The sequence below is a fragment of the Culex quinquefasciatus genome, chromosome 1 (assembly GCF_015732765.1).
Source record: "Culex quinquefasciatus strain JHB chromosome 1, VPISU_Cqui_1.0_pri_paternal, whole genome shotgun sequence".
Taxonomy (NCBI): Eukaryota; Metazoa; Arthropoda; class Insecta; order Diptera; family Culicidae; genus Culex; species Culex quinquefasciatus.
Genome location: NC_051861.1, coordinates 37,112,533 through 37,140,129, shown reverse-complemented (window position 1 = coordinate 37,140,129; position 27,597 = coordinate 37,112,533). Strand labels below are relative to the sequence as shown.

At 38.9% G+C, this 27,597-nt stretch overlaps 1 protein-coding gene across 4 annotated transcripts in view; it reads right to left on the bottom strand.

Annotated features, from left to right (window-relative positions):
* LOC6035085 (ecotropic viral integration site 5 ortholog) overlaps positions 1 to 26,822 on the bottom strand; it is a 90,464-nt gene extending 63,642 nt beyond the window's left edge. For 2 of the 4 annotated variants that reach the window (XM_038266846.1, XM_038266845.1), the window contains exon 1: positions 26,567 to 26,822. The gene's annotated coding sequence lies outside the window, so the exon portion shown is untranslated. The other 2 variants (XM_038266847.1, XM_038266848.1) reach the window with 2 other exon arrangements.
* Positions 26,823 to 27,597: the final 775 nt, after the last annotated feature.

Sequence of the window (27,597 nt, the reverse complement as noted above, 5' to 3'; positions counted from 1 at the left end):
GAAAAAAAAAGTTGAATTTTGGAATGGTGAAAATTTGGTAGGTTGAATATTACCTCTTTTTTGAGTAATATTACATAAAAAATGTGTAAAAATGTGAACCTGATGAATATTAATCAAAAACTGATGAAAATTCATCATTTTCTGGGGTAAAACTCATCATTTTTTTAGCCACAAAACCTGTCACCATTTCCTGATGAATATTACCATCGTTTTTTTTTCTGTGTTGTTACTAAGTGGTTACCAAAAGTAAGAAAGAAAAATTAACAATAACAAACTGATCGAGATTCTGTCATATGTAATTCAAATTGTAGTTAAAGAAAAGATTCTTTTACATCAACAAAATTTCCAATTACTGAGCGGCTTTTAACAAAGGTAGCATATCTTAGAAAAATATTATCCAAGATTTTTTTACCTCGTTTTATAACAAGATAAAAAATCTCAAAAATTATCCAGTCTTGCTTAAAATTAATTTTCAAACCTTTTGATGCTTGCTCTTTTCTTACTGAGTTATATTTATTTCTTTCTAAATCCTCTTTTTAGAAATTTTTATTTTTTTGTAATGTTCTAATCAATATGGGGGTTTCTGGCCACTATTTAAACGAATACTTTACAAGAAATGTTACTGAAAAGGAAAAAAATGATACCCGTATTGAAGAGCTTTGCTTTGCTTTGTTATGGCCATATCATAGGTTCTTCGGGGAATAACCGGCAGAAAATGGAAAATTTTTGATATCTATACTGATGGGCTTCGTGCTAGCCGGGTTCGGTGGTGTAATGATAAGCTTGGTTGCGTCTCATCCCAATTGGCCTGGGTTCGGTCCCAGTCGGCCCCGGTGGCATTTTTCGAGACGAGATTTGTCTGATCACGCCTTCCGTCGGACGAGGAAGTAAATGTTGGCTCCAGTTTAACCTAGAGGTTAGGTCGTTAGCTCAGTCCAGGTGTATGAGTCGTCTCCTTGGGTCCTGTCTCGGTAGAGTCGCTGATCGGCAGTTGGACTCACAATACAAAGATCGTCAGTTCAAATCCCGGGGTGGATGGGAGCTCAGGTATAAAAAGAGGTTTGGATTGTCTCACCGTTTTAAACCATCGGACCACCTAGTTTCGGGTAGGAATCTCGCAATTGAGAACGCCAAAGCAATTCTGTAGAGCGAATAATTTGATTTTTTTTTATTGATGGGCATGGGCATTGTTCAGATAATATCATATTATTATTTTTGCCACTTCATAGGTTCCTCGGGGTAAATCCGGGACTGGAGTGGCCAGAGGCCAAAAACTATATTAGAAGACCATTATTGAAATGTTCTGACAAAAAGAAGAATTTTGATACCAATATTGATGGATTTTGCCCTAATATGATATTGACTATTTTGAAAGTTCTCCTGGGGAAACCAAGAACTGGTTCTAGAGTAGGCAGCGCCGGGAATTTTTTTGAAGACCTTTTTTGAAATGTTACGACAAAATGAAGAATTTTGATACCCAAATTGAGGGGTTTTGCTCTGATATAATTATGGCCAATAATGGCCAATTCACAGGTTACCCAAGGGATAACTGGAACGGGTTCCGGATTGGCCAGTGACGAGAAAATTATATTGAAAAACCATTTTTGAAATGTTCTAACAAAATGAAGCATTTGATACCCACATTGATGGGCTTTGCTCTATAATATAATATTAGCCACTTCAAAGGTTCCTCGGGGAATCCAGAAACGGTCCAAAAGTGGCCAGTGGCCAGAAAAATATTTTGGAAAACCATTTTTGAAATGTTCTAGTATAATGAAGAATTATGATACCCATATTAATGGGCTTTGCTTTAGAGACATTAGCCTTTATGACATAAGCCACTTCAATGGTTCCCCGGGGGAAACCCGGAACCGGTTCCGGAGTGGCCAGTGGCCATGGAAAGGCAATTTATGAATTTATCTGATAAAATGTATAAATTTGATACTCATATCGATGGGCTTTGCTTTTATATATTGTTGACCACTTCATAGGTTCCCCGGGGGTATCCAGAACCGATTCCGGAGTGACCAGGGTCTAAGAATTTACCTCAAATTATCTTTTTTTAGTTAGCCATTCAAAATAATGAAGTTTTATACCCATTTCGCCTATGTTTGATTGGATTAGGTACGGGTTTATATCAAAATACCAAAAGTACGTCGTTTATCGACCACCCAGTTTTTATGAATGACCTCCAAAAAAATCATCATATTATCATAAGTTCAAAAAGTGGTTTCCATATTTATTAAGCAGTTAGTATCAACGCTAACTTGCTGTTGTGAGTGCGCGCTAAGTCAAACAAGCAGCAAATCTACTTTTATATTTTTAACTGCGCTGGACACTTTTTCGTTCATCCGCTTTATGCGCACGTTCCCGCATGTCGTTGCGCAGTGGCAGGAAAAAAACGGATTCTGGCGCGTTCAACTTCCCCTTAAGGGTCAAGGGTTAGACATTTTTTTTTAAATTTGTAGAAGACCTCTTACTCACAGCTTGATCAAACATCCAACACACGCGATAATTCAGAGCGCAGTTTAGGACGAGCACAATCAGGCACCAACAGTGTCGTTGTTAGTACAAAGTCTTTACCAAAAAAAAATTCACCTGCCTCTGGCGCCCAAAACAAGCTGAGCAAACAAAACCGTAATCGTGCAAGTGCACCTTAATTTAAAATTACGGCACCTGCTCACTTGTGTTTGGGCGCCTCGAAGCTTCCCAATAGAAAGATGTTTTCTTAACTGAAACAGTTTAAAAACATGTTTTTTTTAAGACAGACTAAATTTCTTTTATAATAATGAAACTTAGTTTCTATATTATTGTAGTAGGTCATGCTAAAGCTAAGAACAAGATTGTCCGTTCGACGCAGTGGTGAACGCAGAACGCTGTGCCAGTTCGATTTTTCCAACAACTGTCAGTCGAACAATCTACAGGGGTTGCTTTGTTCAATGGTCGATGACTGGCAGGCTATGATGACAGGCGCAAAATTTTGCGTTTGCGTCCAGGTCTGACGGACAATCTTGTTCTTACCTTAACTACCAGCACAGTTCGTTCCCGACTACCCTAGCAACGGTTTCAACAATTATCAAGTGAACGAAGCAGAGTTCTAGTTGATTTGCTCGAAATACCGACATTTCAATTTGATTAGCTAAATATATTTCATTCGTGGAATATGAGTAAGTAATTCCATGTAAAAGCCACACTAAATTACCTTCAAACGGTCCCCAGAAGTGTACTTGAGCCAAGAACATTGCTCCACCTTGAACCACCAACCCATATAATAAATCGACAATTCTGGTCCCTGAAAGGTACGGTGTGCCCTCTTCCACCGAAATGACATTCCCACGTGCCACGGAAGCACCGTTCCGGAACGTACCGCACGCGTTTGTCGACACCTGCGTCTTTGACCTTATTTACGGCGCACACGACACATTCACGGCAATTGCACTTGGTTCTGGTTCTAAGGCTGTTGACTTACGGGGGGTAGCCCCCAAACCCAATTCGGGTGATAAATAATATAAGCCACATTGTAGACACGGGAAGGCCGCAGACGGTGATATCAACCTTATGAATGACGAGTGAGTGTTGTAAAGTAATTGCGTTTATGTTACATATGCTCGTGGAGTGGAGCGGTTTCGGAGAAGTTTGCTTTATGTTTCCTTGACCCTTTCCCAAACCGAAGGCAGCTGGAGGTTTGATTGACGGGGGAAAATTGGGGCAATTGTCAACAAATGATGATGGTGATGATGGCCATGAAAGTGTAGGTTATTGAGTGATGGTTGTAGAAAGTTGATACTCGATATTTGGGTCAGAATTGCGTTATTTCAATTGAGTGATTATAGTGACCAAAGGAAAACATAACGATTCAAACATTTCTGGATTTTTTTATTTGCCTTAAACTATAACCAACCCGAGCAGACGGTAATAACTTTGGAACAACATTTTTTGATATTTGAAAATACTAGGCCAATAACGAAAAAAAACGAAACTATTGGCACTACGCCCCCCGGGGCATGGCCTTCCTCTAACGTGGGATTTCTGCTCCAGCGCCTCTGACGAGACAGGAGAAACCGGGACCGACGTTTTACTTCACCATCCGATAGAAGCTCAGTGGATAAGGCGGGAATCGAACCCGCGTCTCATAGCATCATCGGGATCGGCAGCCGAAGCCGCTACCCCTGCGCCACGAGACCCACCAATAACATCGAATGTTATTTATAACAAGTTTTGTTATTCACCGTTACGATTGGTTTGTTATTGGATTGTTATTGTAATAACGGACTATCAACATTTTAATCCGATCTTTCCAATAACATTAGGAGTTATTCTTCCATAACAAAAAATGTTACTCCCAGGTTTGTTTTTGCTTTCAATCAATATCAGATCAATAACATTTTTTAATGATTACATAAACTGTTATTCAACTCTAATGCAAAAATTTAGGGTCCCATAGATCGAGTTTTATACAGATTGAAGTTTTGATAAGTAGTTCAAAAGTTATGTATAAAAAGGTGTTTTCATATATATCCGGATCTCACTTAAATGTATGTAAACTATGTCCGGGTCCACCATCCGACCCATCGTTGGTTAGGTTATCAAAAGATCTTTCCAACGAGTTCAAATCATTTGAGATCTGGCAACCCTGTCTTGAGATATGTTCACTTAAGTGATATTGATGTACTTTTTTACTCCGGATCTAAAAAAGAGATGAAATTTTTGTATAATTCCATCATATCAGCAATTGTTGGCAATAAGTGAGGAAGGCTCCAACCACATAGGTGGATTAAGTTAGTTTTTACTTTTCGCTTCGCGTGTTTTCGTCTTCTGAGGATCAAGTCTATTGGCTAGTTCTGGAGGAACTTGTGAGTGGTAGAAGAAAAGGTGGGAATATCCGGGTTTCGATTCCTTTTATGGATTTGGCAGAGCCGTTGCTGATTTGCTGCAAATCCGGGAAGACGTCGCTTAGCTAGGTTAGTGCCTCAATCACGCAGATGCCGAGGAAACTTTGGTTGATTTGTTGCGGCCGTCGATAAGGATATGAATTTAGGAGCTGGGATTGGGACGAGATTTGCTGGTTCTTGGTGAGAGTTTTCCATAATTATTTGCTAAACAATTATGTACCCCTATATTATTAGCATTAGCATTAGCATTTGGAGGACGCCCCACCACCGGAAGGCTCCACAACGCTTATCCCACTGTTTGGTCTGGTTGTGTTAGACCCTCATCCGGAACAATAATCCAACACGGGAGATACCATGTCTTCATCTTTTGATGAGTGTGTAATACAACCCAGGGCATAAGGGGGTCCGGGCCGGGTCCAAGCTATCCTCAGGGATGGGGAGGATCGTTAGTAAACACCTATCTAAAGTGCGCAAGGACCCCTACGTCACCTTAGTGGTATAGATGTTTGTAGGGAGGTTTTGGACTCAATGTTAGTAGGAGAGGTAGAACCCTAGGATACACCTCGAAAGGCGTTGCGGGTTGGTTGTAACAGTATTCCTAATTCCAGTCCAAGCTCACCAAGTCGTCATGGCCTAGTGGTTAGCATTTTTGCATACCAATCTAAAGGGCGGGGGATCGAACCCCGCCTCGAGCGACTTTGGTTTTTCGTTCATATTCATCAATTCAAATTTCTGTGTTCTTAACTTTCTCGTTGGGAGCAGATGGGAATCGAACCCAGAACCATTCGCTTACAAAGCAAACACCGTAACCAGTCAGCCACGGCCGCTCCTTAATTATGTACCCCTATATTATTATACTATAAATGAAATAATCCTCCTACCCCTTCCCCACTTTCCCATTCCTCAATCCCAATTTGCCCAATTCCACTTCACCCCTAAAAATATAATTATCTGCCAAATTTCCACTAACACACCACACCCTAACTGATTCGGAGCGTTTGGTACGGTATGTCCACGCATCCTTCCTCCCCCGTAGATTCTGTGAAATGTGATCCGTTCAGAGAATTCTCTCTGCGGTAAACACAACGCAGTAGGGCTCTGCCGCTTTAATGTACTACAGTTATGAACATTGACAAGAAAAGTGCTTGGGGCGTAATCTAATCACAAGACTTCTCTGCATGCTTTCATCGAACTGGCTGCGTTTGTGTTAGATTAGATTAGATTAGATCGAAATGGTATGAATTTTGTTATTACCGTCTGCCCGGGAAAGAAGACATTTCGCATCCTTAGTTATACCATACAAGTCTCCATACAATTTCGACAGCTGTCCATACAAATAGGCTTGCATGGAAAGAAAAACTAAATCAAATCCATGCAAATTTAGTTGATAAGTGTACAAGTTGAAACATTGCTGAAAATTCTCAAGAATGTCCAATTTAAATTACTTTTAAAACCAGAGTTTGACAAACGATTTGTTTTTGGCATTGCTTTCAATTTTTAGCAAAGAGATTTTTCAAACTATCAAAATTACAATTTAAAAAATTCAAAAGCTTTTTTGATTTCAGATCTAAAATTGCTATCATCTTATAATTTGACGGTATTTTGATAACGTGCACCGCTTCAAGTTATAAATATTATCAATTATTCTTTTAATTCTAAATTATGTCTATCCCTCTCCTACAAAATAACGAATAGTTGAAAAAAATCTGCATTATTAGTTTTGTTACTTCAAAAATTCATGATATCAACAATTGAAAATGAGGGCTCATTCGGTAACAATTGAGCAATTCTCTACAAAATCGGTCTTTTTTCTTAAATTTAATTTTTTGTATTTTTTAATCCGACTGAAACTTTTTTGGTGCCTTCGGTATGCCCAAAGAAACCATTTTGCATCATTAGTTTGTCCATATAATTTTCCATACAAATTTGGCAGCTGGCCATACAAAAATGATGTATGAAAATTCAAAAATCTGTATCTTTTGAAGGAATTTTTTGATCGATTTGGTGTCTTCGGCAAAGTTATAGGTATGGATATGGACTACACTGGAAAGAAATGATACACGGTAAAAAAAATTTGGTGATTTTTATTTAACCTTTGTCACTAAAACTTGATTTGCAAAAACACTATTTTTATTTTTAATATGTTTTAGAGGACATAAAATGCCAATTTTTCAGAAATTTCCAGGTTGTGCAAAAAATGACTAACATTTTAAAAGGGCGTAATATTGAATGTTTGGCCCTTTTGAAATATTAGTCTTGGTTTAAAAATTTTGAAAATATTTTTTTCGAAAAGATCAGAAAATTTCACGAATGTTTCATATTTTAACATTAAAAATCGAACCATTAGTTGCTGAGATATCGACGCTTGAAAATGGTGTGTTGTTTGGGTGGGACTTAGAAAACAACAATTTTCCTGTTTTTAAACCTTTGCATGGCAATATCTCAGCAACTAAGGGTCGTATCAACAAAGTTCAAAAGTGCAAAATATAGAGAATTTTCTCGGCTTTTCAAAAATATTTTTTTCAAAAGGGGGCAAACATGTGCACTAATTAAAAAAAAATAAAAACTGCGACTATTTTCAAAAAAAAGTCACCTAAAAAAGGATTTAAATATATAAATTTTGCGTTGCTTTCAATAGTTTTGCAAAATTCCTTCAACAAGTTGTTTAAAATAGTGCCTTACACAAGCTGATTCCTTTTGCTAATGATTAACCCATTCCTTGTGAAGTTATGGAAATCGTCATTAATCAATGATTGCCAACTAGGACGTCAATGACTGTGCCACAAAATTAAATAAATTTTGAAGCACAATTTATTTAGATCAAAAATTCATTCAGTGGCTTCAAAAAGGCAACAACCGGCACACGCCGATTCCTTTTGGTGCTGAAATTCGTTTAATTGAATTTAAAACAGAATATTTTATAGTGATGATCAACTATCTCCGATAATGATTAACGGCTTCACCTTAAGTACTTTTTGATTGAGAATTTGATTTTACATCGAAAAATGAAATTGAAAAATTTTTGCGACCATTTTTTCAATTTTTTGAAAAAATCAGTATTGATTCAAAAATTCATAATTCGCTCAAAGATTTTTTGCACAACCTGGAAATTTCTGAAAAGTTGGCATTTTATGTCCTCTAAAACATATTAAAAAATAAAAATAGTGTTTTTTGCAAATCAAGTTTTAGTGACAAAAAGTTAAATAAAAAATCACCAAATTTTTTTACCGTGTATCATATTTTCCAGTGTAGTCCATATCCATACCTATAACTTTGCCGAAGATACCAAATCGATCAAAAAATTCCTTCAAAAGATACAGATTTTTGAATTTCCAAACATCATTTTTGTATGGCCAGCTGCCAAATTTGTATGGAAAATTATATGGACAAACTTATGATGCAAAATGGCTTCTTTGGGCATACCAAAAGCACAAAAAATGTTTCAGTCGGATTAAAAAATACAACAAAAATCGAATGACCGAAATCTGAGAGAACTGCTCAATTAGAAAAAATCATGTTTCGAATGTTTATTTTTTGCAATTTTGACATTTTCAGGGATTCTCATTCAAAGCCTAAAGTTAACAATTAAAAAGAGTTTAATATGTGCTCAAGGTCAAACTTCGAGTAAAACTAACTCAACCTTCACCTTATTCTATGTCTAGCCTCCCTTCCAAGTACACTCAACCCCCGGTGGTTGGTCACTTTTACGTTTGACACTTTTTTTAGTTTGTACCCCGTTGGTTGGTCATAGTCAAACTTTAAAGTGACGAACTGTCACTTTTTACACGGCGCTCACGCACACTACCAAAACAAACGTTTGTTAGTGTGTGTGAACTCCGTGTAAAAGGGGTGTCAAACTAAAAAGTGACCCCGTTCGTTTGACAAAACTTGCTTTCTTCGCGCCAATTACGGACTTCCGTGTAGTTCGACGACCATCGCAGTTAGGTGTATTTATCTGCGTAAATTACCGGCTATTAGGCGAGTTGAAACAGAGCAAGTATAGTAGCCCCAACCACGTAACGTCCATAAACGATGTCTTGGAAGAGGGAGTTTGGTTCGGAATGGTCATAAAATTGCCTCATTATCGTTTGCTCACTTCTTAAGCTTTTTGGGTTTCTCAACTCTGAGCGGTTGTAAGTTCTTGGGTGGATCATGTTGTTTATGTTTATGCTGCAGCATCCCTTTCCTTTTCATTCTTGCAGACGGTTTATGGTGGGATCATAAAATCATAAATATTTTGGGAGTTGTGGTGAATCCCTTGAATTATGTTTTCAATGTTCTTTTCAAATCTGTTTTTCCAAATTTTTAAGGAAGGTTTCTTTTTTGTTAAGGTATTCTAATCTAAGCTGTGCTAATTTAATCGCAGTAGAATCCATTAACAAGCAATTAATTCGAGGTTAATTCTTTAGCCTAACTCAATAAGCTTGTTGGCTTGAAAGCATCAGGCTCATTTCCAGTTGACGATACTGATACCATCATCATCAGCGTCATGGTCGTCCTCAACGCCGATGAATTACACCAGGCCAGCTCGACGAATGAAGCAATCAACTCGGCAGCTGACGTGTTAATCAATAAGTGTCCTCTCCTTACCGGCACTACAAGCCATCGTCGTTCTTCTCCTTATTAATTATTTTCGAAAAACTTTTCTTAAAAAAAAAATCAAAATAAATCAGTTGATACAAGTTTAGTTTCATAAAATAAGTATATTTTTCCAAATATATTTAAACATTTTTTTAAAATTAAAAAAAAAATACTAATTTGAAAGAGAATTCCTCTTTGAAACCGAGGTGAAAGCGGCACCCCCTCGCCCTCCCCAGTCGAGAACGCCGAGCGTGCATTTCTAATAACTTTCTTCCAGCTGACTGACTGACTGGCAGTGTTCGTACAGTAGTGAAGTCATCGCCGCACTAATCGACGGGCATAACGCCGGCATTGGCAGGTTAGCGTTGTAGCGCGGCAGTCAGTGGCGTGCTGAATTAATTAACACCAATTATCGTGCAAATTTTTCATCTCTCTTCACGTGCTTTCTCTAGTTCTGGCTGGTTTGGGCATAGAGTGGAGGGGGGGGGGGGATTACATCGTTCAATTAGTTTTTTGATAGGGGAAAAGGGGTGAATTTTTTTAATCAAATTAAAAAAGAAAAACTGCTGAGAACTTAGGGCAAGATCCAATGTTTTGCCAAAATGATGCCCAACTATTCAGGAAATAAAAAAAAATCGTCGTTTGCCCCAATTTCAAAGCACTTGAAAATTTTTAATCTTTTTAGAAATTCAGATTTTCTCATTACATTCAGATGAAGTAAATGATGGCCCCGGTCTAACCTAAAGGGTTAGGTCGTTAGCTCAGTCCAGGTGTAGGAGTCGTCTCCCTGGGTCCTGCCTCGGTGGAGTCGCTGGTAGGCAGTTGGACTCACAATCCAAAGGTCGTCAGTTCGAATCCCGGGGTGGATGGAAGCTAAGGTGTAAAAGAGGTTTGCAATTGTCTCAACAGTCAAGCCTTCGGACACCTAGTTTCGAGTAGAAATCTCGCAATCGAGAACGCCAAGGTAATGCTGTAGAGCGAATAATTTGATTTTGATTTTTTGAAAGTATACTTCATTTCCATAACTATGACCAAATACATTCCAGATAACGACTGTCGTATAGCAAAGTAACATTTGTGTACAACAGCGGAGCTTTGTCAGATTGATTTGAGCTAGCAATCTACCCATCTTATCAGGCTTACTTTGTCAATTTGAACAGATAATTATAAAAGATAACCGTGGCAAGCATCTTACAAGCTCGATTGTTGAGGTTGATTATACAATTATGAAAATATGTTTCATAGAACGAAAATGTCACAATAGTTTCATTTTCTAACATTGCAATTCGACCCAATAGTTTCCGAGATGTCGTCACTAGAAAAATCAGGGTAAAACTGAGAAGTATTTTTTTTTTCAAAATTATGTCTTTGTGAGGCCTATATTTGAGCATGAACAAGTTCAAAAAAGAAAATTGTAAGAAAATCTCTCAGTTTTGCGAGCATTTATTTTTCAAATCTGTTTTTTTTAAAGGTCCAATAAACAAAATTTACCGTTTTTGCTTTTTGGGTGTTTTTGAAATCACCTTGAGGCAGGGGTATTAAAAAACACCCAAAAAGCAAAAAAAAAAAGAAAATTTGGTTTTGGACCTTTCAAAAACAAACTCCAGAAATGTGCTTTTTTAATATATTCCAAAGCGTTGTTCAACTAATATGTTCAGAGATTTACGAAATTTAAAAATTAATATGACGTTATAAAAGGAAATACGGGAAACCATGCGATCAATTTAATAAATATGCACACCGAATTTTGGAATTCAATTGCAGCAAAATAGTTACTGAATCGCATTGAGTTATTTGACTTTTGCTGAAAAATTTGTAATCAGTTAATCTGCAATAAATCTGTCAAACTGAAATGTCACTCATGACTTACTGTATGGACGCTCAGGGATGGCACATTTGCAGATTTCCGAGCACAGGCTCAATGCTCAAATTTAGACAATTTATAGTTTAATGAATTACTCACGACAATGTTTTGTTACTTTTGCCAAAAACAGATTTTGAAAATATCATTTTGCCTTAAACTCATTTGCGTTTCTGTGATGTGCCCAAAAAGCTGCCAAATCTGGCATGCCTGTGGACGCTACCGAGTGAAAATCAAATTTAAGATATTTGGTGTTTGATTTTGTAATTTGTAATTTATTGGAAACGATAGCCTGTTAGTATAACACTTTATATCAGGTTAAGGAAGGACGTTGTGATGATTACTTTAGATCCAAAATAAACAAAATATTTTATAGTGTCCTTAAGCAACAAAGGTAAGAATCATATGAAAAACAAATGCCTCGATGTTAATCAGTAGCTTTTTAAAGGTTTGGCATAAAAATCAAATCAATAAAAAAAACCAAAATATTTTTTTTTTTGCAAATCAAGTTTTAGTGAGAAAAAGATAAATTAAAAATTCGGCAAATTTTTTTTACCGTGTATCTTTTTTTTCAGTGTAGTCCTTATCCATACCTACAACTTTGCCGAAGACACCAAATCGATCAGAAAGTTCCTTTAATAGATACAGATTTTTTAATTTTCATACATCATTTTTGTATGGACAGCTGCCAAATTTGTATGGAAAATTAAATGGACAAACTAGTGATGCAAAATGGGGTTTTTTGGGCATACCGAAGGCACCACAAAAGTTTCAACCGGATTAAAAAATACAAAAATTAGAATTCTAAAAAAAACCAAGTCTTAACGAAGAGTCAAAAAGAGTGATAATCTGGCAACCCTGCCTGCCTTTTTTTCTTTTTGACCGATTCATTCAGAATTTCTTTACAACTTATCAATGTGGGCTTGCATTTGAGTTTAAGTTATGTTTGGTATATATGTATAAAGTACACGGTTAAGGTACTCCTCCACTGTCCGCCAATGATGCCGGTAAAAAAAAAACAAACAGAGAACATCAAAACTCAGCAGCAGCATAAGCACCCTGAACTATACACTAAATGAGAGTGGCTGAAATATTTACGGCTAAGTGGATTGGGTACATAATAAGTTTATGTTTACATAAAAGAGGAAAGACTGCCCGGCAACACGTACGTGCTTCCATGCCGGTTTATGTATCTTTATCTGCACCTCTAAATGGTAGTGTAACGGCTCTCTAGTCAGTCGTCGTGATTTGATAAAAGTATCAAAACCAGACACGTAATTTTCGGTACCGCCTCTGGCTGCTGCCAAGGGTTATTGACACATTACCATCGGTTGGTTCGCCGCGAATCAGCTGGATTGGACTAATATTTTTTCCTTACGAATACTTGGAATTAACACAATACAACAGACGGTCAAGAGAATAAAGGGATCAAATTTTACTTAGAGTATAATGGTCATCCCGAGAGAATAATTCTCTCACTCATCGAATCAAAGCAGCCGATCCTGTAAAGGCACATTTTCAATACGTCAAAGGTCTCTGGATCGATTTCCCAAAGCGACAGATTTAAACAACTTAATTTTGAAAAGGTGAACCTGAACCTGAATTACATTCAAATATAGACCTATATCAATATTTGGACAACTTTTTGTGAACAAACCAGAATTAGACACGCGAACTCCCAGAAGTCGATTCCATACAAGTTTTGAGCACACGCAACTCAAATGTTGCGAACAACAGCTGCAACTTTTGGAAATTGTTGGCAAAGCTGCCGGTTGGCTTTCGAGCTGTACCTTGTAAACGCTGCTTGCTTGAGGTTGTGCTAGTACACAACACAAAACCTTGCAGCGGATGTCCCGCCTCGAATAGGTTGCTTTTTTTTAGTAAACACACAATATACTAGAGGCGATTTCTGGTGAAATATACCGATACAAACACAGCGGTTAGAGAAACGCCGGGTCCAGGTACATTCGAAGCGATTGACAAGGTCTTTGGTAACATTGCGATCGCTAACCAACGAACTTGCCAAGTTTTGCTTCATTGGAGTCATGGTTTGGGGGTTTTTGAGTGAAAATATTGACTTATCATATTTTTATTAATTTCAAACAAGTTGAGTTAACATCATTTTCATCTTAACGATATAATCAGGCAACAAAGCTTTTACCTTTGCAGAAAATAACAATTTTAAATGACTCACTCTTCTTAGAAACTAACAGTATGACATCAAGCAAACAAGCTAATTTTCTATAATGTGGTAACTACAAGCACAGACAAATAGACGTAAATCATTGAATCTTTCTGCCAAAATTCATCAACAACTTCTCACTAATGCTAGTAGGCGTGCAAAATCATTTTCAAGTAGTTGTCAAATGCTCGTAAACGAGCTGTAGCGCATTCAAAATTTACGTGGTGAGTTGGCAAATCAATGTTGTCGTACTATCTTGTCGCACGTCACTTGTTGACGTCCCGAGAAAAACACGTTCTAATGTCTGACCTGGAGTAAACATTAAAAAAAGCACGGAATGTAAATTGGAGCCTAACATTTCAAAAGGGCACATAACTTTTGTAAACAATAGGTTATCCCTTTCCCTCAAATGACAGTTTACATAAGGTGTGAAAGGGACACACTCTTGTCCAAAAAAGTTATGTGCCCTAATGAAATGGCAAGCACGAATTATAGCAAACACGGTTTGTTTGGGTCTGTGCATTGTCCCGAAGTTTTGTTGAATTTGTATGCCGGAGTCCCAAGTTATGATTAAAAACAGTTACGATAGTCAGGCACGTACGTGTGTCAAACGCGTTCTGATCTGAAATCCCTTTGGCCAGTTGTCTCACATACAGCAATTTTAAGGGTAAGTTAAGATAGCACGACAAGGTTTAAACTTCTTTCACATGAAAAGTGACAACAATGCACGGAGTTTTTTTTGTTTTTATCGAATAACTCAGGATTGAACTCGAATTCTGGGTATCTGTAATCTGCTGCATAAACTGGTGTTCTTAACTCAATTTGGCCCAAAATGCACTTGCGCCAAGATTGCAAGACAGCGACGATGATGGTTAAATTATTGATTGTTGGATTTAAAACAGATTTCCGTCTGTTTGTCTCTGATTCAAGTCACATTGTTGTTAGGATCATTAAAAAATATGTATACAAAATAGGGGAAATATACCCATTTTAAGCCTAATAAGCGGTCGTGTTTGAATGATGCTGAATAATTTGTAGTGTTCCTTGAAATTTACTAAAACCAAGTACACCAACAAGTAGAGCAACTTTTTGTGAACATTTCTGTTTATTTTCGTTTTCACTAAAAGTTATTCTATTCCTTTTACAAGCATCCTACTTTCAGCTTAGTTAGTTAGTTAGTTAGTTAGTTCTTTTTTTCTTCCATCGCTCTTTTGGGTCTGCTTAGTGCTGCCAATTGTGATGCAATTTTAAGCGAACACTCACGAAAAGAAGCATTTATAGAGAAAGTTTCCTGGCATCACTGGCTCACTCCAACAGGCGCTGCACCAGCATGTTGGTGGTGTTGGTGGCCACCCTTTGTTCTTTATTTGCCTTCGCTTCTCGCTCGGTTTTCTTCAGCCAGATTGGAATGGGTCGTCAAAATTCAAACGTCAAAAGACTTAGCGCGTTTGTTTTTTTATGGCGCTTGCTAATTATTTTCATGTTTCGCGATTATTTTTCAAGTGAGTGACTTACTAACGTTCAAAAGAACATTTTACCAGTAGTTGGAAGCAATTTTATATCTTAAGTGCATTGAAAATGAAAGCGGAAGTGAAAAGATATTGATGGCGACTTTCGTTAAGCACTTGCGTATGGATGTGTGTGGCACCAAAATGATGAGAAATTGTCTCGCAAAATGGAATTGTAGTCAAAAGTGCATTAAATTTGATCTTTTTGGCCAGTAAGTGGCATAAATTTGCGTGCTTACTTTAGGCGGTGCTGTTGCTGGTAAGTTTATAGCCTAAAAAGTATTTTTGGAGCTTTAAACGAGCATCAAACTCTCCATATGACGAAGATAGGTGTTTAATTAGAAAGGGTATATTTCCCCTACCAGGTTTGGCTAGAATTTCCAACAAGTTTATTGAATTTATAAAAACGTTCTACTACCAAACTGCAGCCTGCATCATCCCCACGCAGTGCATCTGGGCAGTTTGTTTGGTATATTAAATATGTAAAGCCAACACACGAAGCCGTCGACTTCCTCCAGTCAGCAATAGCAAACCGTTTAGTTAGTCGACGCGGTGATCCCCCTCTCTCAAACGAACGCTGCATGCTAAACAGTGGAATCACCTTATACATCTGCAGATGAAACGATTTTAGGTAAAAAGTAAATCTTTCCCTGTTCCTGGAGGGTATACCCATGAAGAGTATCGGGGCCGGCATTTACAAAGCGGATTCAGTGACAGTTTATTAATCAACTTAATGTTAACATGTTACGGTTAATGTTGTTAGGTTGTCTTGATAAGGTCCAGTTTGTGACGATACACTACCTTCCCTTTACTAAGCACTCGAATCCAAATGAGAAAAGATCGCCAGTTGTGTTGGTCCGAGCCGGGATTTGAACCCCGATCGAGACGGAAGCGTTACCAGTGGGCTACATGGCTCGGTCTATGTAAAGTTGCACCAATTTGTGTGGAGTTCACTGTGTACCTACACACATATTTTATGTTTACCGGGGCCATGACCAGATGGTAAATCACGTTTGCTGCAGCAGGCCAACCGTAGTATCGTCGGGCAAGATTTAAAGTGCACGGAAGAGATGGAAGATCTGCTTTGGGGCTGGTACATACATTAGTAGCAGCTACTGATGCTGACTGTAGTGGCTTCTTGGAGGTAAAGCTTGAAGAAGAAGCTCTTGAAGGTTTAGCATGTTGAATAATTGAGGAATCAATAATGTGGATTTTTGGTAGGTGTTCACTTAAAAAAATAATTAGAGTTTATTTATTTATTCTCAAATCTCTCTGAAAAAAAAACTTGTGAAATTTATTGTAAACTATTCAGAATACATTTTATACCGCCCAATCAAAAAAAGACTTTCTAATCTACCGTTCTACGAATAATTGTCCCGTGGGTCCCTATTCACCCTAGATGTCCTTAATCACCCCGGTTAACATTTTATCACCCTTACTTGCAAACAGCAAACAAGATAAAATGCTTCGTAAAACTCATGATTTCATGATAGAAAATACTTTGTGGGACAACTATGCGTAGAAGATCAACGATGGGACAAACAGACTTGGTGTTGTTTTCAATGATTTTCTGAACAAAGTACTAGATTTTATGTATTTTTCTGTCAGAATCGTCCAAAAATGACAGAAATTAAAAAAATAGAGTGTTTTTTCATAAATTCATTGATACTTGGCAAATTTTTGAAACAGTCTAGACTCAATTATCCGAAGGCCTCGGAAAGAATCATTTCGGATAATCGAAACACAAACAAACTCATTTTTGTTGTCTATTTTTTGATAGTCGAGCTTTAGTAACAACGCTAAAGTGATTTAATGTTTTTTAATCCAAGATGGCGGCAAAAATGGCGACTGAAACTAGGTTGTAGAACTTTAATTTGATGTTAAAAGTAAAAAAAATAAAATAAAAAAGTGCGATTTTTATTATAAATTTACAAACTTTCGGATAATGTCGGATCTGTAATGATGAATCAATATTTTTGTGATACGTTATATGTTTGTCAATATATTCTTGTTTTTTGGCTTTAGTTGATGCTTTTGGATGAGAAATGAAACAAAATTGTGGAGTTTTTTTTTTTTAAAAAAAGGTCCAATAAACCAAAATTTCCAGTTTTTGCCTTTTGGGTGTTTTTGAAACTGATATCAGTCAGGGGTATTAAAAACACTTAAAAAGAAAAAAACTGAAAATTTGGTTTATTGGACCTTTTAAAAAAACTCCAGAATTCATCTTCGTTACCGCTGCTGGAGTGTCTGGATCGTGTCAGCAATTTTTATGTGTGATCTGTTTTGGGCACCTTTCAATTTTACTAAATGAGGTATGTAGTTAGGCCACACTCCCCCTACCTCATTTAAAAAATGATCAAAATCAAGAAGGAAACATAAATTGTTAAAAATAGAAATTTTCAAGGAACAAAACATTTGCAAATTATGTTTTGTTTCTTTTGAAATGTTAGTCTTGACTCAAAAATTTAAAATTTCACGATTGTTTCATGTTTTAACATTGAAAATCGAAGACATCGACATTAGAAAAAGGTGGGTTGTTTGGGTGAGGATTAGAACACATGTTTGTTTTTTTTTAGTCATGTTTGTTTTTTTTTTAGTCAATATGCACCTTATCATTTTTTCAATAATTTAATGTATTATGAAACGTTCAGATATCCTGAAAAATATTGAATTAACTCTCTGTTGCATAAAGCATTTGTATATCCATAGAAGTTTTCAATCATCAGTATTGTCCCCTGATTTTTTGGGCATTTACGAAAGAATGGAGGCTTGGTTGGTTAATCTTTGATGTTTTAATATTATTATGATATATTTTTCAAGCATATAACAAATTTAACACAGTTCAGACTCGATTATTTGAAGTTTAAATTATCTAATGTTCGCCTATCCGGAAGATTCTTCGAGTCAAAAACAACATATTTTTGTCATATTTTTTTATATTGTGACTTTCAACATAAAGTTAGAGTTCTGCTACTCCGTGTCAGTGAAATTTGAGTATTTGATGCCCGTTACACGATCAAATGCAACTTCTCAATTCTTCAAAACCGCCATTTTGATCACCATGTTAGATTTAAATTTAAATTTATCCAGCTCAACGACCCAAACCAAAAAAAAACGAAAAAAAAACTTGATTTGATTATCAATTATTCAATTATCCGAAGTGAAATCATTCTGAGGACTTCGGATTATCGTGTCTGGACTGTATACTCAAATCAACTGTTGTCAAACGAACGGGGCCACTTTTTAGTTTGACACGAAGTTCACACACACTGAAACTGTAAAAAGTGACAGTTCGTCATTTCTTAGTTTGATTTTAGCAAACCAATGGGGTACAAACAGTAAAAACTTTCAAAGGTTTACAATAACAAGTCAGCTGTGACCCCAAATCGGCCAAACAGCTGAGTCGCTGCTGCTAGTGTTACGCACGGCACGGCTTTGTATTGTGTTTTGTTTTTATCATTGATGCCAAATTTGCCAAACCCGCCGTTGTGTTTTTGTATTTACTCTTCTTTGACTGTTTTTCGATTCTTGCTTTTATTTTTCGTCTCAAAACCGTTCACCCCGTGCGAATGTGTGTACAACTTTCTTTCTTTTTTCTTTTGTTTTGTTTTCCCCTTTTTCCTCTCTATTTTGAGTCTGTCTGATGATGACGACGGCAGCCAGAGCCAGAGGGTAACTGCTGTTGTTGCTGCTGTGTTTACGGTTATGTACACAACTGAGAGAGAGAGAGAGAGAGAGAGAGAGAGAGAGAAAGAGAGCTCTGGCATGTAGTGTCATCACACCCCGCGGGTTCGTCGCCGTCGTCGATCATGATCCAATCGACGGCTGACGGTACTATAGGTGGGGGGGAATTACACCAAAGGAGGGAGAGAAAGATAGGAGGTTAATTGAAAACCGCTACCCCCCAACCCAAAGCTTACCGGTGTTGGATGCACCTCTCTCGTGGTTTGGTAGCTTCTGCCTCTTATATTGGTGAGTTACTTCATCTTCAAATAGCGCACCAAACTTTGGGAAAGTGTAATGGCCCAACCTAATGGGGCCCTATGGAGTTCATGGTCTAATCATATTTCAAAGTGTCTTTCGGATCGCAGTAAGCCGGGCGCGCGAACGGTTGGGGAAAAAATTGCAGCACGATTTTTGACGGCTCGAAATGCTTCTAGAAAATTTAAAAGTTGTCGTTTCACATTTTCTTGTGATAAGATTTTCTACAGTTTTCAAAACAGGCCATAAGTGCAACTTCTTTGTTAGAACCACCAAACCATGGGGAAATATTGGTTGGGAGCGGACATACTCAGTGCAAAAGTGAAAGTGTTCACGTCAAACGATCGGCCTGTCTCCTGAGAAGAACCTGGAATCTGACGATCGGGATACCACCTCACGGCGTCTTTTGAAGATTTGTGCTTTATGTTAAAGATTTGCTGTTCCTTGGTGAGAGCTTTCCATCATAAGTTGTTAAATCATTATATTCCCCTATATTATGATATTATAAATAAAATAACCCTTCTATCCCTTCCCCATTATACCTTTCCCAATTCCCATTTTCCCCAACTTGAATTGCCCAATTCCACTTCCCTCCTAAAAATATAATAATTTGCCAATTTACACTTGCACACCACACCTAACTGATTCGGAGCGTTTGGTACGGTATGTCCACGCATCCTTCCTCCCCTGTTGATTTTGTGAAATGTGATCCGTTCACAGAATCTGTCTCTGCGGTTAATGCAACGCAGTAGGCCTGGCCGCTTTAATTTTTGCTGTACATTTTTGGGGTTACTCGGATGTACTGCAATTATTAATATAGACAAGAAAGGACTTGAGGCGTAATCTAACCGCAAGTTCTTCCAGGATGCTTTCTTCGGACTGGCTGCGCTTGTGTTCGATTAGATTAGATTAGATTAGATTAATCATATTTCAATGTGTCTTTCATTTTTATCTGAACAGTTTACCGGATTTCCCTTTCAAAATTAATAAAATTTTAGCGTCGTGGAAACCTTGTCAACATATTCTGAATGTGAAATATTCACTTTTTTAACATAAAAAAAACAATGATTCCAAAGCTATCGTCAGAGGCAGATAGGGTGACATTGGGTCATATGAAACTTAAATAATGCTCAATTTACAAAGATATCTGGAAAATCGCTTTAAATTTTAAATTTCCAAACATCTTTAGAGCATCAAAAACACTGATAAGAAAAAATACTGATTTTGAAGAATATCATGAGTTAGGACGATAAGTGGTTTGGCTTGTATCATGGAACTTTGCCAATATTTCGAATTTTTTGAATTGTTTTGAAATAATTCAAGTCTACACAGTAAAATAACTCATGCATACCAAAGGCACCAAAAAAAGTTTCAGTCGGATTGAAAAATACAAGAAAACGAATGACTGAAATCTGAGAAAACTGCTCTATTTCGATAGTTCTCGTAGGTTTGAATATAGAAGAATATCTGTAACAAAATTCTTAGTGTTAATTGGCTATGATTGATTTGCACAGTTAAATGGCTACAGGCAGGGTTGCCAATATTTTTATTTGTTTGTATTTATAGTTGTTCGATTAGAAATTAAACAAATTAGATATTTTTATCAAAATCTTAAACCCCCTAAGACCCAGACCATAACTTTAAGTGCAATTTTATTTTTCTTCAAAATTCTACTAAGTACCGAATGTTTTTTCTACAAAATGTTCTGCTAGTTGATTCAACTTCAATTTGAAAGTATACATTTCGTTACAACTATACAGCAAAAATCAGCATCGCCATCATTTCGGTCTGTTTATTTACTGAAAAAAACTGGTCATATCGCTCCAATTCCAAAAGCCAGCAATTACTCTAAAATACAACTTTTCGGTGGCCAATGGTGCGCGTCGCCGAAGAAAAACGCGAATGGCCATTTAGTCTGGCTGGCGAAAAAACAATTCACTCGACGCTCGATTGTTAACTCTCTTACGCGCGCGCCCGGTTTCTTGGTGGTGGCGTTTACTGCAAATTGCAAAGTGACATCATTTCAAACAATAATGGCCGCCGCCGCGCAAGAGATGAAGAAAACCCGCTCGGCGACCTTTCTGAATCATTCATTTAGCGTTTTCCTATACTCTAGGTGTGTTGAGTTTCTTTTTTTAGTTGCGAATTTGAAATTAACGGAAAATTAGTAAAGAGAAAATGACTCAATTTTGAACGGCTGCTTCGAAATTTGGGAAACCTTTTTTGACAGCAGTGTTGCCAGTTTAACCAATGCTGAGTCTATGGATTTTAATTTGTAACACAAGATTGGTGAGAATTTCAGTCACACTGATTTATATTTTGCATTGGTTTTTAACATCGTCAAACAGTGTTGCCAACAAATTGGTTCTATTATGTTTCCATAAGCAATCGTCGTTATGGCGGGGTGTCTTTTTCATGTTCTATCTGCTGCATCCTTTTTTTTTGGCAGCGTTAAGCTCACGTCCTAGCGCTGAAATCAGAGCCAATCCCAAAATTGGCCGATACACAAATATTGACCCAGATAGATTGCCTCTTGCATCCATTATGGCTATTTTGGGGCCCGTTCTTCCGTTCTGTCCCCAATGTACCGGCTTAGCCGGCCGGTCGATACTACACTTCAAGCCTTGAATCTCATTTCCATATTCCTCAGTTTTGGACTGAGCAAAAAAGAAACCCATGCCAAAAGGGAGACATTTTTATAGCATCCTCCTCCGCCATTATGGCTATTGCTCTCGTAACGATCTGCTCGAAGAGATGCTTTTTCATAATGTAACAGTCCCTGTGCCCTGTTCTGCTCCTCCCCCTCTGGTCAATATTCATGATTTGCCTTGAGCAGCGTTCTTCTTCTTGCCTCCCATGACTGATGTTGGCACGTGTTATGGTACCTATATCTGGTTTCACTGTTTCAAACCTATATATCTTTCTCCTAGCGAGCATAGCTGGAGTGCTTTTACCCTCTTCTATCTATTTTCTCGCATTATTCGTTCCAGCCACCAAGCTCTTGAAGCAAAATGCACTAATGAATACTTCAACCACGTTGGACGGCCATACCCCAATCCTTGCCCATTTCTCCTCTAACCTCAAAACGTAAATCTTGACGTCGCATACCTACGAGAGACTATCTCTCTGGTTGTGTTATGGTCACAGTCATTATTATTATGGTGAACTGCCACGACCGCGTCGCGTTGTTGTTGTTGTTAGTGTCCATAATGGACTTGTGGAATTTTATACCGGCTGCCTGGGCGACGCGTGTAGCCCCCCCTGAGGGGGGATGTTTAGCCTGGCCGAAAGCTTCAAGACACGTGTTTTCTCGCATTCGACGGACGGTCCAAATGGAACTTGGATTATGTCTTTATCGTGCTTGGTTTAAGATAGGTTTATGGTGGCACACTTTTTGAGTGGAAGTGTTGTCTTCTTGTTTTAATTGAAGTTAACTTAGAGATGGATAAAAATTTTGTCATCCCATTCCTCGTGAAGTTATGGAAATCGTCATTAATCAACGATTGCCAACTAAAACGTCAATGACTTTAATTTTGATTCATTTTAATGCAGAAATTCGTTAAATTGAATTTAATACAGAGCATTTTAGAGTGATGATCAATTTTCTTTGAAATTGATCAACGGCTTAACCGTAAGGTCGTATATAAATTATGGTTCTGAATTGAAGGTCCAGAAATAGTAAATTGAAATGAAAAATTTATCACTATATGTAAAACGCTTCTATTTATCATCATTTATCACTATATGTAAACGCTTCTTTATAGATGTGCTTGATCATCAGCTCCCCAAGGGCCAGGGATTGCTCCGCTTTGTTACAGCTGGTCCGAAATCGCGTCATCATTTCCCCTGCAAGAGCAAAGAACTCTGGCAGAGTAAAGAGATCTCCCCCGGTAACTTCTTGCTGGGCCGCTACCGGCAGCGACCACGCTGGAGAACGATCGCCCCAATCCAGGAGGGAACGCTGAGCTGTCCTCTGGAACCGTACGATGACCAGCAGCCGGCACGGTTACGCTCGTACTTCGCTGAGGAGGGTGGGACGCTGCCGTTTTCTTTTTCCTCTTTTCCTGCTCCTCGAGGTAATTTTTCCGTGCGCAGCATCCACGGTAGTTGCTAGAATGGTTACCTCCACAGTTGGCGCACTTAATGCGCACCTTGGTTTGTTCTGCCTTGCACACAATTTCTTTCAACGGTGGCATTGTGATGCGTCCGACGGGTTCTTTGAGTAGAACCGCCAGTTTACCCAAAAATCGTCCAACGCCTTAGTTCGCCGCAGGTCTTGAATTTTGACGGTGCCGCGGTCGAAGTACAAAAAGTACAGGGTGTGTGTACCTGTGAATGTTGTCTTCCGCGAGAGGACTTTTATGTCACGCGGTGTTATGCCAGCACCCGAGAGGTCCTTCTTGAGGTTGGAGATCGGGCGGTCTTGGTACCCCTGTAAGACGACCTTAACGACAGTCTTCTGCACGGGATCAAATGTGTAGAACTTGAAGTTTTTACTCTTCAATTTCTCCAGAACCAGGTCGAAGTTCTTTTCGTCAAATGTGTAGACTTGCTCTGACGACTTACCGATATTCAGACAATATCCGAGGCCTTCCAGCAATTCGTCAACAACGTCCGCCAACGTGTCCAAAACAAAACATGGAGGTGGTCTACGTTCCTTTGGAGAATTGTTCTTTTTTGACGTCGGCACTTTTTTCCGTGCACGACCATCGTCGTCATCGTCTTCGGTAGTGCTACCGTCGGTGTTGTTGTTGTTTTCATCGTCGCTCAGCATCTGGAACTCGTTCCTGATGGGGATGTTGGCGAATGTTGATGTGCCACTGATGCCACCGGAAGTACCTGAACGGGTTCGCACTGGTGATCTTGGAACACTTCTGCGCTCACGCTCCCCTGCGCGATGGCGGTCGACATGGCGTTGGTTTGTTTACCTTTTTGCACACGACCGGTAGACAAACTTCGCGGGTTTTTTGAGGCCGCACTCGAACTGCCACGGCTACGGCCGGCCTTCGGCATGCTGGAGAAGCAAACTCGCGGGTAATCACAATCAATTACGGCGAAAAAAAATCCGAAAATAACGATAGAGCACTGAGCACTTCACTACTGCTTGTTCTCGTGCGTACACGGAGGTGAAGTTAGATCGATTGATTTTCCAAAACAAAGATGGCCGCCAATCGGTCAATCGGAAACTATACCTTTCAAAGCCTTATGAATCCTCTTTTTCCTCTCCCAAGTGAAGAGGATTCGTAACCTTGTTAAGAAGTTGTTAGTTCTGTTATTTTTTCCTGAGACTTTAAGAACAAATTACGAAAGGTTATCTATACAACATTTGGATACACTTTTTCCCGGATCGTTGTATTTGTTTCATGATGCCACAATTCTGTTGTGCAAAGAGTTATTAAATCTGTTTATGTTTAAATTATCGTTGAAAAATTAAGGGCTTCGCACTTTTTTGTTCGTAGACAAATCGATGGGCGGCCAAAAGAGGCATTTGTGATTTTTACGTGACGAAATATTGCGTCAGAAGTGGGAGGAATTTTGTGTATCAGAAGAACAACCGAATCGAAGTTCCGAGATTGTGTATCTTTGAAGCGCAGTTATAATGTTGGAGTAAGATTATTCAATATTGTTTGGCATGTGCCATTCAGAGTAATTGATAATTCGTCGCTAATATGAATGCCGCTTATTGAAATACTAGCGACGAATTTACCCAATCTCGATTTCTACCCTCTTTTTAAGATTTGTTTACTTCAATACCTCAAAAGCTGGACACCACCGACAAAATAAATTATCGATCGATTACAATACTTGCCACTTCTTGGTATCATTTTGCGAACAGTAAATTGGCAGCCAAAACAACGTGAATACAAAATTGAATAAATGCATCTGGTAATTTAACATGACAAAAAAACTTCGGCTTTGGATTATCGAGTCTAGACTGTATAGGTTTAAAATTAATGGTACTCTGCGAAAAAGGATTACTCAGGAGTACTCAAGAGACGCCAGCTTATAGATATAATTCTAATGTGCCATTCAACACCACTTACGATGATAAAGAAACAAAAAAAAATCATGCATCTAATTAAATGCTTTCCTCGAGTAACGACATCAACATGAAGTACCATAGAACGTCGTCGATAGAACTACACTCAAACCCCGATGGTTTGACACCAACTGTTGTCAAACGAACGGGGTCACGTTTTAGTTTGACACCCCTTTTACACGGAGTTCACACACACTACCAAACGTTTGTTTTGATAGTGTGCGTGAGCGCCGTGTAAAAAGTGACAGTTCGTCACTTTTTAGTTTGACTTTGACCAACCAACGGGGTACAAACTAAAAAAGTGTCAAACGAAAAAGTGACCAACCACCGGGGGTTGAGTGTATGGATAATGCTTAATGTATATGATGAGTTTTTGACACATTTACACCAACTGCCAGATTACTTTAAAAAACGCACAGTACCATTGTTCCATCGTTTCACGCAATGATCTCGACGATTGGGATGGTACACATAACCGTGCCCCCCCTCCCCGTGCATTACTGTATCATTTTTACCTCTCGCGAGGTTCGAAACTCACCTGTGCGCGGAGAGTCACCACCGCATATTTCGACAGTCGACGGTTCGGTTTTACAATCCGAATTGGTCGGTTGGCTGGTTGGGGCTGCTGCGCCGCTGCTGCAGCCTGTGCAACGCAACCACCGCCACCGCTGCCAAAGTTGTTGGACTTTTTAATGAAGAGAAACTCTGCCTTAGCTGCGATGATGACTGGGCTATGGCTGCTTCTTGCTGGTCGTTGTACTGTTATTGTTGGTTACACACACACATACAGATAAATATTGCTGGTCGTCGTCGTTGTTGTTGTTGTCGATGGTTATTGCAGCAGCAAAAGAGACAGGTTGCGCGTTTGTTGTTTTCGAATTTTCCAACTAACAAAAAAAGCAGCTGATGTGGCGACTGAACACCTTTTTTCTGTTTACTTGTTTGTTGAAAATTGACGAACAATTGCCTCTTGTTCCACGTTGTCGTGTATTTGCGGTGGTGAAATTGATTTTTGACACTCGGATTGACTCCTTTTTGGCCTCTTCTTTTGCAGTTTAGGAACCGTGTGTGTGCACACAACAATTTTCACAGCAAAGTGCAACTTTTCCTCTGATTTTCCACAAACACACGCACACAGCCACATAAAACCACCCCCACCCTACCGACGAGCACACATGGAATCACACAGACAGCCTCGCCACAGACTTATCACTGGAACAAATTGCAAATTTTGCCTTCCCCGTTTTTTTTTTCTTTTCTTTCTTGTTTGCCCCCTTGCAGACAGCAAAAGTGCACTTTACTTACAGCTTTTTCTTGTGTGCACTGCCCTCACTTGCTAGCTCTTCTCTTTCACAGACCCCCTCCTTGTTTGGACCCACAAAGTGCAAATTTCCTCAACACGCAATCCTCCCACTTTTCCACAAACTTCCAACTTTGAAAAGTGTGTGGAAACAGTGAAAAAAAAATAAGGTTCCACCTTAATTTTCTCCCCTTCAACTACAAACTTCGCTGCAAACCAACCAAATTTTGCTGGAAACCTTTTGCACGAAATTCCTCCTCGGTTCGCCCAAATACAACGGAACACAATCCACGAAAGCGCCACGGAACACAGATTTTCAGCCAAGACCCCTCTCTTCTAGTTGGCAGATTCCACGCACAGTTTGTCCGACGTCCTCGGAATAGGTTGCTTTCTGCCCACTCTTGCTTTGAAGACTGTGGTGCTGCGCTCAAGACCTGGGTTGGCTGGATTTGGATATGAGGAGAGAGAGAAGTAAAACAAGACACGACGACGTCGACGGCGCAACACACACATACATTGGCAGCGCGACGCCCATTCACCCACCCAGCGGGTGGTGTTGACACGGCGAACGCACAGCACAGACAGGCGACGACGACGCAAAAGTCAGACGTTGACGTTGACAGTTGCGGGTATGCGTCACTGCATGTGAAGGCGTCACGAAAATTTGAGATGTTTTTCAACTTGACACTCGATTCACTCCGTCCGTGTTTCTTTTTTTTTTTTTTTTCCTTTGGGGGGTAAGGCTAAGACCACAGTTGATCCAACTCGCCTCCGTCCGTGTTTGGGAAACGTTTGTTTTTATCCAATACGTAAAACCGTACTGTCATGCATCTGTCACTGTATGTGTGAGACAATCAATCCACGTGGTAGCAAATACCACCATCGAAATGATGTTTTTTTTATCAACCAGCAGCATCTGGTACGAAAAATCGCAATTCGCAATGTTCAGTGTAAGAACGGGCCTTGACTAGAGACCCTAAACAGGGAGACTGGTCTAAGCTTGCTAAATCGATCTGGCAACGTATGTTTTGAGCTTGGCAACACTGATAAGTTTTGCTGGGCGTAAAGGCAAATGCTCGTTTGGATACGTCAAACTCGCGTCTGTTTGGGTACGTCAAATTCACTTCGTCCAGTCTCCCTGTTTAGGATCTCTAGCCTTGACCGATCTTATGCACTAGGTTCCCGACGAACACACACTGCCCTTACACCTACATCTCACCCTTGCTCTGAGTCAGTACGAGCAGCACGCTAG